The 14492-nt window shown below is 38.2% G+C and overlaps 1 protein-coding gene across 27 annotated transcripts in view; it reads left to right on the forward strand.

Annotated features, from left to right (window-relative positions):
* LOC140601691 (uncharacterized) overlaps window positions 1-14492 on the forward strand; it is a 388441-nt gene that overhangs the window by 16227 nt on the left and 357722 nt on the right. For 3 of the 27 annotated variants that reach the window (XR_012004717.1, XR_012004695.1, XR_012004700.1), the window contains exon 3: window positions 9037-9095. The exons of the other annotated variants lie outside the window; for them this stretch is intronic. The gene's annotated coding sequence lies outside the window, so the exon portion shown is untranslated. The remainder of the gene's footprint in view (window positions 1-9036; window positions 9096-14492) is intronic. 27 annotated transcript variants of the gene reach the window in all.

Genomic DNA, 14492 nt, shown 5'->3' on the forward strand with positions numbered 1-14492 from the left:
TTTTAATATTTCGAATTCTTTTTTATTTGTTTTCTCTAACTGGACAATTTCAAAAGATCTGTCTTCCACCTCATGCTTCTTTCTTATATTAATTCAGTCTGCTATGGACATTCTATGAAAATTTTAATTTCATTCATTATATTCTTTAGTTCCAGAACCTGTTTTTAAAAATGATTTCTATATCTCTAATAGACTTCTCATTCTATTATCATTTTGCTGATTTTGCTGAACTGCCCTTCTGTGTTTTCTTAAAATGACTATATTGTATTTTTATTGGACGATTTATTTTGAGGTTGGTTATTAGAAAATATTATTTCTTTGGTGGTGTTATGCTTACTTAATTTTTAATTTTCTTTGAAGTTTGTATTCACAGTTAAAGAAATAATCACCTCCTCTTGTCTTTATTCACTGGCTTTGGGAAATATCTTCCATGACCCATATTAGGGATTCTCAGCCTTTTTTTCAGATATTTTATATTGATATTTCCACTCCACAATTCTTGTTCCAGCATAGAGGGTGAATTCCTAAGATTGTATGCTGCCTTTTAATCCTGCAAAACCAGACTTGGGCTGTCAGCTTCCCATTTGCTTTCTCTATGACTGTGGTGAATGCTCATTTTGGGTGCTTTATCACAATCCTGCAGAATTGGGCTGGCTTTTGCATGTACTCACTAGCTGTCTGCAAAGGCTCATTTTTGTTGTCATAGGGATTGTGTTCAGGGAGCTGGCCACAGGATGGTGGAGTGGGGTTTTGGTTGAGGTTGAAATGCCTTTGGAGTACCTGTGGACCAGCAAGAGGATCTGTAGGTAACATATTCCCAATGGCTCATTGGTTGGCTTCCTGATGGAGTGTGTAACATGGTTAGTAGGATATATATTTCTTTGATGCCCTCCAAGAGGCCTGGCTGCTCTTAGACACTCCCTACTCCCTACTTAGTACTCAGAGATCTGAGTGAAATGAGAAAGAGTTGGGTCTCTTTGGTAGTGTCCCACATATCTTGGGAAGCTGGATGCTCACTCAGGTGCACTTACTTTCCCTTGTGGGAGAGGTCACAGTCTGAGAAGATCTCTCTTGGCAATGAGCTGTGCCACTTTGGGGGAGGGGTAATGTAGGTAAAGTTAAACTGTTCCTCTTACCCTCTTCAATGCATCCAATCTCTATCTCTCTCTATATATACCTATATATCTATATCTATATCTATATCTATATCTATATCTATATCTATATCTATCTTTATCTATATCTATCTCCAGCTGTGTGCTGGAGCTTCTCCACTGGACTCCCAGACTTCCACAAAGGCACTGTAGTTCATGGGTGATTAAATCAGTGCTTTTGGAGAGGAAGATGGTGTAACACTATCAATTCCATTATGTTGGTGATACCAATTTTTTCAGACATTATTTCTTGAGTACTTATATGCCAGACACTATTCTAGGCCCTGGAGTTTTTGCAAGGCAAGATAAAGCCCTTGTAGAGTTGACTTCTGGAATTGCATCAGTTTATTATTTGTAAGATGGAGATAAAAAATGAATATGCCCAATTAAGTTGTGAATAATAAATGCAATCATTCATATAACAAGCTTAGTCCAGTATCAGGCATAACAATTTCCAGTGTCAGTTATTTATATGGAGATCAGATACAGTAGAAAGTGGGTCTAATTCTTGTCTTTTTTGGAACTGCAATGCTCTGACATGGAGAGGGCATGCTCAGTAGTCTAGGGGGAAGATAGAAGTTTGGAACCTTGGATGCTTTTTCCTGATTTAGGATTGAAACACAAAGCTGGACTACAGTGGTGTCATGAGGGCAGTGGCCGGGCCTCCCAAAGAGCAACCCCTAGAGGACATATACCAGGTTCATCTACTTGGCCAACACATGCTTCTCTGCTCTGCCCAGTGCTGCAACCAGAGGTAAAGGATTTTATACTGCACAGCAAAGAATCAATTAGGACCAAAAGCAATGTAACTAACACAAGTTACATTGTGCAGAGCACATTGTCGTTTTACATTTTGGTTTGCCTAAAATAGCTCACTGCATTAGATGCCTGTCTTAAGTTCCTATACTTCAATATGTGGTATTAACTCCAATAGAAAATATGCAACTGACCCAAAGACAACATAGTTTAAGAAATGTAATATTTTATTTGCATCATATTTTAGAAAGCTGTTTTTTGTTGAGGAATGGGGTAACCACTACTGGACATTTTACTTTGCCTTGGGGATACAACTCTAAGAGCTGAAGTTTATACCATAATTTGGCTAATCTACTCAGATTCAGCATCTGTACTCCTTTAAGTGGCATTTAATATTACAACAGGAAATCTTTACTGTTTTTCTATCATAAAGGAACATTACTAGACTCTACTTATTATGGGCTCAAATTGGCTTACCATCTCTGATGAGCTGTGGAAGAAATGGAAACAGATAGTGAGTGAGTGGAGAAGGGATGCTTGTGTGATCAATCTTGCATCCCACAAGTGTTATGAGCCTGCAGCATGCATTTCAGGTGTGCAGATGAGGGCTCAGATCTTTGTAGAGCTCCCTGAGATGGAGAAAATGATTTCCCTCTCTCAGGATGGTTGCAATGCTTAAATGAGATAACATACACAATAAACCTGACACACAAGAGGTACTCAGTAAAAACAATTTACTCTCCTTTCTTATGTCCTGCATTAGGAATTCAATTTTCTTCAGTATTTTTTTTAAAGTTAAAATTGAACCAATTAATTTCTTATTCCTAGCAACCAGGTCTGGCACATAGAAGGTGATCAGTGGAAGTGTGTGAGGGATGATCCATTCGTGGTGCTTTGTGTAAAGGTGTTTCCTGTCCACATGCCTTTGTAGGTTGGAGATTCAGCACTGTCTCCCAGCTCTTGAGTGTCACACACAAACAGGTTAGACTTGGCTGGTTAGGGTCTTTCCATGTAAGGCTCCTGGAAGAGTTTTTCACATTGTAGTATTAGAGCCATTTAATGCACATGCTCTGTGTTTAAATCCACCTTTCAAATACCTGGCCACATTCTGTGTGCCTGGAACAGTACCAGAGTTTAGAAATTCAGGAAAGAATTAGAACATATCCTCTATTCTTAGGAAATCATTATTTCAGTAGCAGAGAAAGTATACATATACACACATATGTGTGTGCACGCACACACACACGCATATGCGTGCACATGTATGTACTCATGCATACATATACATATATGCTTGTGTATGTGTCTGTGTATATTTTGAGAGGTAGCGTCCTAAGATAAGGGGCAACACTCAATATGAGAGATCCAAAGTTGTAAATATGTTGACCACATTTTATTTATTTATTTTTAAAGGTTTTATTTATTTATTCATGAAAGACCCAGAGAGAGAGAGAGAGAGAGAGAGAGAGAGAGAGGCAGAGACACAAGCAGAGGAAGAAGCAGGCTCCATGCAGGAAGCCTGACATGGAACTCAATCCCGGGTCCCCAGGATCACGGCCTGGGCCGAAGGCGGCGCTAAACTGCTGAGCCACCAGTGCTGCCCTGTTGACCACATTTTAATGTCAAAATTAGGATACATGGACCGATATGAACATAACTCCATAGAAAGTCAAAGGAATGATGCTTAAAGTTGGGGTAGTTCCAGGATCAAGGCTTCCCCCGTAGGGGTAATTCTTGTCCTCAATGAGTTTATAGTCTAGTTAGAGAGTCATGTGCATATCCTTGGATGAAAGCTCTATGATATATGTCATAGAGGCAAGAGGAGGACCCAAAAAGAGGTATGGTTTCTCAGGGCAATGGGAGATGAAGAAGGGTGGGTAGAGTTTGATGTCAGTGAGTAGCAAAGGATCTGGGAGAAGAGGGAATGCTGGGTCTCGAAGGATGTTGGAAAAAAGCCTGGCCACAATCTTTCCTAAGCAGGGAGATCAAAGAGCCTTTCTTAGATTTAAGACAATGAGGTACACATCATTGGGGTGCCAGGTGCTTCTGTGGCCAAGGACTTTGCAGCTTGTCTGGCTGGCCCTCAGAAACATGGTTGAGAGAAGACATGCGGGATTGATTAGAAAACTGCTATGCTTGGGAAAAAATGTAGATTTCAGAGACATGAAAATGAAAACATGCAAGCATTTGTAAATGGAATGTGCCTATCATTGTGGTTTATGTGCCCAGAGACCTTGTGAGCAATCTATAGATATGGCTGGAGAAAAATCCTTCAGAGGCTCCTTTCTCTCCCTTGCACAATGATGGTTTTCTCCTTGGGTGGCACCTGATGGTTGCCATATTTTCCTTTCTGAGATAGGACCTTCCTGTCACTGATTGTTATCAGGAAATGAACTGGTGGCCCACTAAACTAGGGCTTCATAGGGCTCTTGGGAGGAAACCTTATTATATGTGTATGTGGGGGTAAAGATAGTATTGTAAAGAGATCAAGGATCCACTCTGGAGACTTAGTTGTTGACATTTGGAAAGTTACTTGATCTCTTTGGTTCTTAGATTCTTCATCCATTAATGGAAATCATACCTATCTTGTCAAGTTCTTTAGAGGACTGAATAGAATAGCAAAGTAAATTAGTACAATGCTTGGCACACATTGGGCATTCAATAAATCCCACCTGTTATTATTGCTGTTTTTTGGGGAAAGAAGCTAGTGTGATATGGGTACGTCTGAGTGTAGTTAGAACATAAAATTTCTTGGGGTGGGGGGCACACACAATCACACACATTGCTGTCCGTAGTGCTGAACCATCATTGTATGGGGCATGGATGTAGCTCCTAACCCCAGGCCACCATTGATGGCTGCTCAGTGTCTCCCAGAAAATCTGAGCCAGCAATGTCTAATGAAGAGACTCAGATGGTAGAGAAACAGACTGATAGTGGCATTTGGATAAGTCACTGAGAAATTCCTTTGGACAGAAAGAGAGATTTTAGTCTCTCTTAGATTTATATTACCAAAGAAAAAGTCCAAACTGACATGGCTCAAAATGCCACAAGATGTGCTGTGTGACGGAGGGCTGTGCATGTGTTAATGTGAATGATAAGTTTGGGTAGTCAGCAGAACCCTGGAGGGGTAGAGCTTGTTTAAGTGTAGTATCATTATCAGTTGGGTTAAAACAACATTTTAATAGACATTTACACATTTTGGCTCAATAAAATATTTGTAATTTGCACAATGTCATGGAACAAAACTACTACTTTATGATGTGTGTGGTCAATTGCATGTACTGTTGAAAATCAAAGCACACTTCTGAGTGTAGTAAGTTTTTTTTTTTGAGAATTGGAAGTTTTTAAGACAAATGTCTTCTCCCACATTCATCACCTTTTGGTGATGACTTTGGGTATATTGTTTGCTCTGAGCCCTTGTTCTCTATTTGACTCATCTCACAAAGGCCCAACAGCTTGTGTAGCCTACCTCCTAATATCTACCCATTGGTCAATTTATCCTTCCTTGGATACTTGGATACTTGATACTTGGATCAGTAATCCATCCATCCATCCATCCATCCATCCATCCATCCATCCACCAATTAACCAATTGTCAAACACGTAATTATTGAGCATCCACTGCATATTATATACTCTGGTGCTTTGTTGTATGTTTCACACCAAATAGAGTAGCTTGTCTAACCTACCTGTTATGATGACAAACTCTGACTTTGACAGCCCTTCCAGAATCTTCTGGTGCTATATTTATTCCTTTTTAAACAACATTTATTAGGCTCTTACTATAAGCCACATACTGTTCTAGGTAGTGGGGATACAGCAATAAATAATGCTACCTAGTGTCTGATTGGTTCTTTTTGTGACATTAACCCCCTGCAGTTCATTGTCAATATAGCCAGAGGTCCTTTTAAACCTAAGTCATGTCATGTTATTTCTCAGCTCATAGTCTCCTGATCTCACTTAGTGGGGGATAGTGGTGGAGGTGATAAGAGTTTGCATCTCTCTTTATGTTTTGAAAGTATAGCCTCTGGGACTTACAGACAGATCAGACATTGAATATGACCAGAAGAGAGGAATCTGTAATATCTCCAAGGAATTTATCCTTGGCAACTAGAAAGATAGAGTTACCAATTACTGAGTTGGAGGAGACTGATAGGAGCACAGGTGGAAATGATAACTCTAAATCTTGTTTTGGACTTGACAATTTTTATGTACTTATTTGGCATTTAAATGGAGGTACTGAGCATGTAGTTGGAGGTAGAATTCTATAGTTGGAGATAGAGTTCAGGCTAGAGATGCACATTTTGGAGTCATTAGCATATAAAGGGCATTTAAAGTCACAGATTTACATGAAATTGCCAGTATAGAGAAAAGGAGAGTTACCAGGACTGAGTTCTGGAGCACTCATCATTTAGATAGGAGGATGAGGAGAATCTTAGGAAGGAGACTAATAGGAAAAGATGAAGAATTTGAAAGTGAACCAAATGAGTTGTGTCAAGGGGAAAATATATTTCAGTAAAGAGAGTGAGGTGAGGGCTGAAAATGGACTTCACAGGAGGTGTTGGTAAGAGCTGCTTTGGTGGAATAATAGCATGAAAAGCCTGACTAAATTGTGTTCAAAAGAGGTTAAGAAGAGAGGAAATGAGACAAAGTAATGACAACTCTTTCAAGGTAACCAGAAATATGTCAGCAAATCTCATGATTTTCGAAGGGCTATACATGAACAAACCATGAATAGCTTTGCTATTGCTATGTTGTTTTAATACTTCCAAATATTGCACTGGCTTAAAGAGAGATCAGCATCCAGGTGTGAGTATCCATCAAAACTAGCTGGGAAGGTGTTGAATCAGCCAAAGGCTATACCACCTATAGCTTCCTGGAAGAAACTCAAAGGTTTACCATGTAGAGCCTTTTAATAATAGGAGCAGCCACAATAGTAGCAACCACTAATAATAGTACATTAGAATTCCTACTGTGAAGCATTATACTGAGTGTGTGTCATGGATTATTTTATTTAATGCTCAGAACCCAGTGAGAGTGGTATCTCTGTTATTTCTACCTTACAGACTTGGTGGTTTATAGACAGAGGTGTAGTCATTTGGAATATTGGTGAGGCTCTGATTTTTACTGCTTTCTGCATGGAGGCATTATTTCAAGACCCTGCCAAAGAGCAATGACATGACATAATTTTTCAGAAGTGATATAGGGAGTAAGTAAAGGCTGTTTTCCCCAAGGGCTACTATGTGGATTGAGCCCTCACTCTTCCACCCTACTTCACTTTCTACTTAGAGTTCTTGGGAATACAGGCGCCATTTTAAAAAAAGATTGATTGATTGACTGATTCATTGATTGATTCATTCATTCATTTATGAGAGAGAGGGTGCACTAGCAGAGAGGAGCCAAGGGAGAAGGAGAGAGAATATCAGCTAGACATGGGGTTTGATTTCACAATCCTAAGATCACAACCTAAGCCAAAATCAAGAGCATCAAGAATCAAATGCTCAGACAACTGAGCCACCCAGGCACCCCCACAGGTGCCATTTTTAACGGATGCTGCTAAGGCAATTAACAGACAAAGTGTGCCATCTTCAGGGACTTTGTGTGGTTGTGGAAGAGATCTGTCCTTCTTCTTGTGGTCCATCTTCTCTTTGATTCCCCTCTCTGATGGCTGACTCTCCTTGCCTCTTTAGAGTGAAGGACTTGCTTCATTCAGAAGGAAGAAAAGTGCAAAGTGAGGTCACTGATTCCTGCTAACTCTTAAGACCTTAACTTTCAGAAACATTTCAGAAATGTTTCCTAAACATTTACAAGAAACATGAGGTATTTTGATAGGCTTATAAACTTTATTTAGTTTTAACAAATACTGAAGTTACTGGTTTACTATACCAATAGGAATTACATGTTGTGCTATAAAGTCAAAGGCAAAAATAGTTCAGATAGCTATAGCTCTAATTAAGACTTCAGTGCATGGTGGAGTGTGGGGAAAGTAACACTGCACAGTCTATGGACTATTCTTTTAAAAACAGTTTAGCTACTCAAGTTCCATTTTTTAAAAAAAGAACCTTTTATGGAAAACTTAGAGAACATTGGATTCATTAACAACAATTGTAGGTTTCCATGAGTAGCAGATGGATCCATTGAAAGGACCGGATGAAGAAATATGAATTGAGCATGACCTCCAGAAATTAGGGGTCTGTTTGAAACCTGTTAGTGTTTTGTACAGTAGCTTTAATCTTTCTCTCTTTGGGTGGAATTAAGTGCTCATTTTTTCCTTTCTCTTCCTTACTACCCTTTTCTTTTTAGTTTATATGCACACACAGACACTCACAATATTCCATATTGTATTACTACAGTATAATTTTCTCTACTTGTATTTCAATGCATGTTTTGCTATGCTTGTTTTTTTCTAAATCAAGGATGATGATGAATGGAAATATATCTATATATATTGTATGTGTTTTTTTCCAGCTTTGTTGAAGTATATTGACAAATAAAAGTAAATATATATATTTAAATATATTAAATATATTTAAGGTATACAATGTGATGATTGTATATATATATATACATATATGTGTATATATATATGTATATGCGTTGTGAAATGATCACCACATTCAAGCTAATATACACCCATAACCTCACTTAATTACCTTTTCTTTTTGTAGTAAGAACACTTAGGATTTACTCTCTTAACAGATTTCAAGCATGTAGTAACCATAGTTGCTGTGCTATACATTAGATCTTCAGAACTTATTCATCCTCCAACTGGAAGTTTATACCCTTTGACCACTATGTCTCTATTTTCCTATCCCCCAACCCTGGCAACAACTGCTCTCTGGTTCTGAGTTTGATTTTTTTTTTTTAATTTCACATATTTTCTTTCTGTATCTGGCTTCTTTCACTTAACATAGTACCCTCCAGATCCATACATGTTGTCAGAAATGGCAAGATTTTCTTATTTTTTATGGCCATATAATTATATATATATATGTATATTATATATACATATTCATATTCTTTTTCTGTTCATCCATCGATGGACACTTACGTTGTTTCCATATCTTAGTTATTGTGAATAATGCTATTGCATGTTTTTTGACCCTTCTTCAAATAACTGCCTCAGACTTCACATCCTCTGCTAACCAGTAGAAACAAGACCAGAAGATAACTAAGATATTTAAGGTGAGTTTTCTGTACTTGCTTTCACTCTGAAAAGTTTTTGGTGATCAAAACAATTAATAGTGTCAAGAAATAAATAAGCTCTGTGTGATCCTGGTTTTCAATTATGTAATTCTTTTTTTTTTGTATATTTTTTTATTGGGGTTCGATTTGCCAACATACAAATACAGGGGTCTGTTGAAACCTGTTAGTGTAGCATAACACCCAGTGCTCATCCCATCAAGTGCCCCCCTCAGTACCCGTCACCCAGTCCCCCCGTCCCCCACCTACCTCCCCTTCCACTACCCCTTGTTTGTTTCCAAGAATTAGGAGTCTCTCATGTTCTGCTGTCCTCTCTGATATTTCCCACTCATTTTCTCTCCTTTCCCCTATAATCCCTTTCACAATTTTTTATATTCCCCGAATGAATGAGACCATATAATGATTGTCCTTCTCTGATTGACTTACTTCACTCAGCATAATACCCTCCAGTTCCATCCACGTTGAAGCAAATGGTGGGTATTTGTCCTTTCTGATGTCTGAGTAATACTCCATTGTGTACACAGGCCACATCTACTTTATCCATTCATCTGTCAATAGACACTGAGGCTCCTTCCACAGTTTGGCTATTGTGGACATTGCTGCTATAAACATTGGGGTACAGGTGTCCTGCCATTTCACTGCATCTGTATCTTTGGGGTAAATCCCCAGCAGTGTAATTGCTGGGTTGTAGAGTAGCTCTATTTTTAACTCTTTGGGGAACCGCCACACAGTTTTCCAAAGTGGCAGTACCAGTTCACATTCCCATTATGTAATTCTTAAGGGATTTTTCAGAAGTTGTTAGGTGTTTGTTAGAAAATTATGAAATAAATTGTATTTTAGTGCCATTTTTCCTCTTTCATTTTCTTGTTTTTCCTCCTCCTATTATTATTATTATTATTATTATTATTATTATTGATATAGCTACCTATCTTTTTAGGTTATTAATAATTTGTTTTTTGTTTTTATTTTTTTAATATTTTTTAATTGAAGTTCAATTTGCCAACATATAGTATAACACCCAGTACTTATCCTGTCAAGTGCCCTCCTCAGTGCCCGTCACCCAGTCACCACATCCCCCCATCCGCCTCCCCTTCGACTACCCCTGGTTTGTTTCCCGGAGTTAAGAGTCTTTCATTTTTTGTCACCCTCTCTATTTTTTCCCATTCATTTTCCCTCCTTTTAGGTTATTTAGCAGACCCCTGCATATAAGGGTCTAGGGTGAAAGCCTTCTCAGAGTTGTAAATGTCTTTGCTTTTCCAGCACAAAGTGTCAAAAGTCTTTTTTTGGCCCTTAATATTGGTCAAACACATTTTCCAGTGTATTCACAATTATCTGAAGCCTCTTCATGAAAGGCCTGCCATTTTTTTTTTTTTTGCATGTATATCTACTTCCGCCAACTTCCATTGAGAACCTGGATTTGAATCTCAACTCTGCCACTTATTAGGTATCTGAACTTGGGCAAATTGTTTAATCTTCCTGAAAATATGTTTCCTTACCTGTAAATAGGAACAATGTCTAGCTCATAGTTTTAAATGGGATACATTCTACATAAATGCTCATTGTAAATTGTAAAGTTGTATTTAATGTTAATATATACATTAGTATAGTAATAATAATTTAATTGGAATAATATTCTCCTGTTGGGGAACCAAAGTTTTCATGTGACATAGCCTTTTTAAAGTGATACGGTATAGTTAGACCACAATTTCAGTAACCATCTTCTAAACTGGGCAATTAAAATGTTTCAGACTAGTTGGGCCTTATAAAGAACACCTCGGTTGTAGCACAGGGTGGCTCAGTCAGTTGAGCCTCTGACTCTTGATTTTGGTTCAGGTCATGATCAGGTCCTAAGATTGAGCCCTGAGTCAGGCTCCATGTTCAAGAGGGAGTCTGCTTGAGATTCTCTCTGTCCCTCTCCCTCTGCTTGTCCCACCACCCCCACCCCTGCCCTGCTGCTCTCTCTCTCTGTCTCTCAAATAAATAAGTCTTAAAAAGAATAAGGAACACTGCAATTATTATGCTTATGCATAGATTCTTTGTCTGCATTTCTGAATATCTCTTTGGATTTTGGTTTCAGAAAGCCAGTCACTTTCTCATAGGGCTGCCATTGCTCTGGGCTCCTATCTTAGCAGTACTGCTGCTCTGCTCTTTGAAGAATTCTTTCCCCTTGCATTCTCTCTGGACTACAGAAGGACCTCCAGAAAGACCTGGCTATTAATGGGATTGTAAAAAGTTGAGTTTTGTTGTTGTTGGTTGAATGGCAAAGCTAGACTGATAATGCCCCATTGCTCTGGAGGATCTTGGTGTAGGGAAAGGATAGTGTCTGCTTGGGGTTGGATGTGCGAAGCAGAGAACAAGGAGAGGGATGGCACGTCAGATGGGTGGATGCATGTTGCTGCCTGGAGTCCCCCTTGGGTCTGCAGGGCTCTCCCAGTTGGGTTTTATGAGATTACAATTGAATTCACGACTTGATCTCTGCCAGAGAGAGCAGTTGTGTCTGTACAGCTCCGCTCAGTGTTATATCCAAAGTGAAGAGTGGGGGCAGCAACCCTCCAGGCTGTTAGCAGCTCTCCCTTTGAGTGAATGGCCTGTGAAATGTTAGAGAAGACCTGAAACTCTCCTCCCTGGGCGGATATCACCTTTTTCTTTTGGATTTTATAAAGAACCTGATCCTCTTTGCCTGAATGGAGCCAAATAAATGGAAGTCTCAGAGGAGGTTGATGGCTCTGCCATAGAAGTCCCACAGCGACGTCTGGTTTTGATGTATTGCTGATGGATACGATCATGCTTAGAGAGCGAGATCACTTTTGCCAGTTTGAAAGAAAGGTCATGTTTTTAATTTAACTTAATTTCCTACACCAAAGAGAATTTTCAATAGGATATTCGACTTTTGCACCTTTAATGAGACCAGATGCTCTGGGGCCTGCAGCAATGAAGAGAAAACAGATTTTCTAGTTTACACTTCCACTTTGTGCATTTTCTAAATTGGGCATGAGCAGTTTCTTTACGGATGCCATTCCTCATGGGTATTTCTCTTTCCTTCTCATTTTTTTCTTCTCTTTCTCCCTCTCTCCATTTCTGTCTTCCATTCTTTTCTGACTGCCGACCCCTTTCTTTCCTTCCTTCCTTCCTTCTCCTTTTCCTCCTTCTTAGGGTTATCTTTGCTTGAGCACATAACATGGGCGAAGTGATGTACTTGGAGCTTTACAAGCTTACAATTAATTTTTATTTTCTTGATGAAGAGGCAGAGACTCAGCAGGGTTAAGTAAGGAGTATAGTATATATTGTGTAGTAGAATGATAGGCTGAATAACAGTCATTACAAGCTTGGATGATGAAACTAGATCATCTGTGCCCAAGTCCAGATTTGGTCATTTGTTTGTGGAGTGACCTGGAAAAATTACTTAACCTTTTGACTACTGGTCTGTGTTGATTGTCTTAAAGTTACAAGTTTAATTTTGTTTTTAATGTTGACAATTACATATATAAAAGGGCATATGTATTGTTTATAGACCAATAAAAAAAAGTCTGAGTACCTTTTAAGCAGATTAGAAAGTAGAACATTGCCCATACTTTTGAAGTCTTCCCTGCATTCTTCCCCTATTGGCAACACCATCCTCACTAAACCCCAGAGCTAACCATTACTTTAGATTTTTATTTTTTGTTTTTGTTTTTTGTTTTTCTCTATATGTCACACATACATACCCTATCCCTAAATAATATATTGATTAGTGTTGTTTTTGTACTTTATCAAACTGAGAAATACTGTAATGTGTTTTTCTTTGATTTGCTTTTTATACTTTTAACTATATTTATAAAATTCAACCATATAGTTATAGTTTACTTATTTTCAGTGCTAAATGGCATGCTACTTCATCTCAGTTTATTTACTCATTCTCTTCTTAGTGAACATTTGGGTCATTGCAGCTTTTTGATATTACAGAAAATTATGTTATGCACATTATTAGGCTTTTCTCCTGGGGCCCATCTGCTGAAGTTTCCCTAGAGTATGTACACCTAATTTTGGGATGGACATAGTTATGTGTGTTTAATTTTATGCCCAACTGCTTTCTAAATTTGTTGTAACCTACTTATTGTCTGGTTGTTTTCCACATCTTCACCAACACTTGGTATTGTCAGATTTTAAGTATTTTGCCAGTATGGTGGTGTTAAATGTATTTTATTACTGTTTTAGCTGGCAAATTTCATTTCTAATGAAATTGAGCAACTTTACATATGTTTATAGTTAGTTAAAGTTCCTCTTAGGTAAAGTGCCTATTTTTTTTTTTTTTTTGCCTTGTTTTGGTCCACTTCTCCTCTTACAGTTTCATCTTCTCTATGTATTAAATGGGGGACTATTCTGAAAGCCCTCTAATGCCTTTATAGTTATATGCTCTGTGATTCAAAGTGTGATATTTTTCCACTGTTAACTCTCTGCTTTCACATGTTGCATTCCTTTCTTTAAAGCATACTGTATGTCTTAGGGATTGATTTCAGCTATGGCCCTCTTAGGTCAAGGACAGTGCAGGAAAAGTCTCTCATAGAATAGCCCAAGAAAGTTTTCTGAAGTTCATTGATTATTTTTAAATTCCTGTTGACAATTAAAAATAAATTCTCTCTCTTCTATTTCTATCCCCTCAATTATTTATGTTAGACACATATTTATGACTGGTTAGAATCCAGATTTTTCTGTCAAAGATGCCATGAGAGTTCTCCTCTCTTCTCTTTTTCTGTTGTTCCTCACTGGTAGTGGAATCAAGAAAAAAAAATTAAAGCCTAGGAGCCTAAATTAATAGCCTAGCCTATTTCTACAAAGTTAAAATACATGATCATAGTTTATTTTTAAGGTAATTTATTACATGCCTCTTCATTGCTCTGTTTCTAACTCATGTTTTAGTTCAGGTTGATGGTTTTAAAAGCAACAACAAATCAAAACAAAATTCCCCCAAGCCAATGAACCAATTAACCAATGAAAAGCCAAACCTAAACCACCAAAAAAGAACCCCAATATGCATTATCAAATCTAATATTATACTTTGATATAGACCAAGAATCATACAGGAGCAACTAAAATTTTTTGTGCAGTTGACAATATCTGCTCCTACATCATCTTATCTTTTACCAGATCAGAGATCTCCAAACCAAACAGAAAAATGAGATGACAGCAAGGTGTTATAACAGGAAGTTCCCCACTTGTATCCTCCAACAGCAACAACAATTTGGCAGCCATCAATGCACAAAAGTGCCTTTGTGGCAACTTTGGGATATAGGGAATATGTCGTGAAACCCCAGTGGAACCCAAGACCAAGGAGAGCCATTTAGAGAGGGAAGCCACACACTCATGTTGCAGGCTTGCCAACCCTGGTCCTAATTATAACTT

The sequence above is a fragment of the Canis lupus genome, chromosome 12 (assembly GCF_048164855.1).
Source record: "Canis lupus baileyi chromosome 12, mCanLup2.hap1, whole genome shotgun sequence".
Classification (NCBI taxonomy): domain Eukaryota; kingdom Metazoa; phylum Chordata; class Mammalia; order Carnivora; family Canidae; genus Canis; species Canis lupus.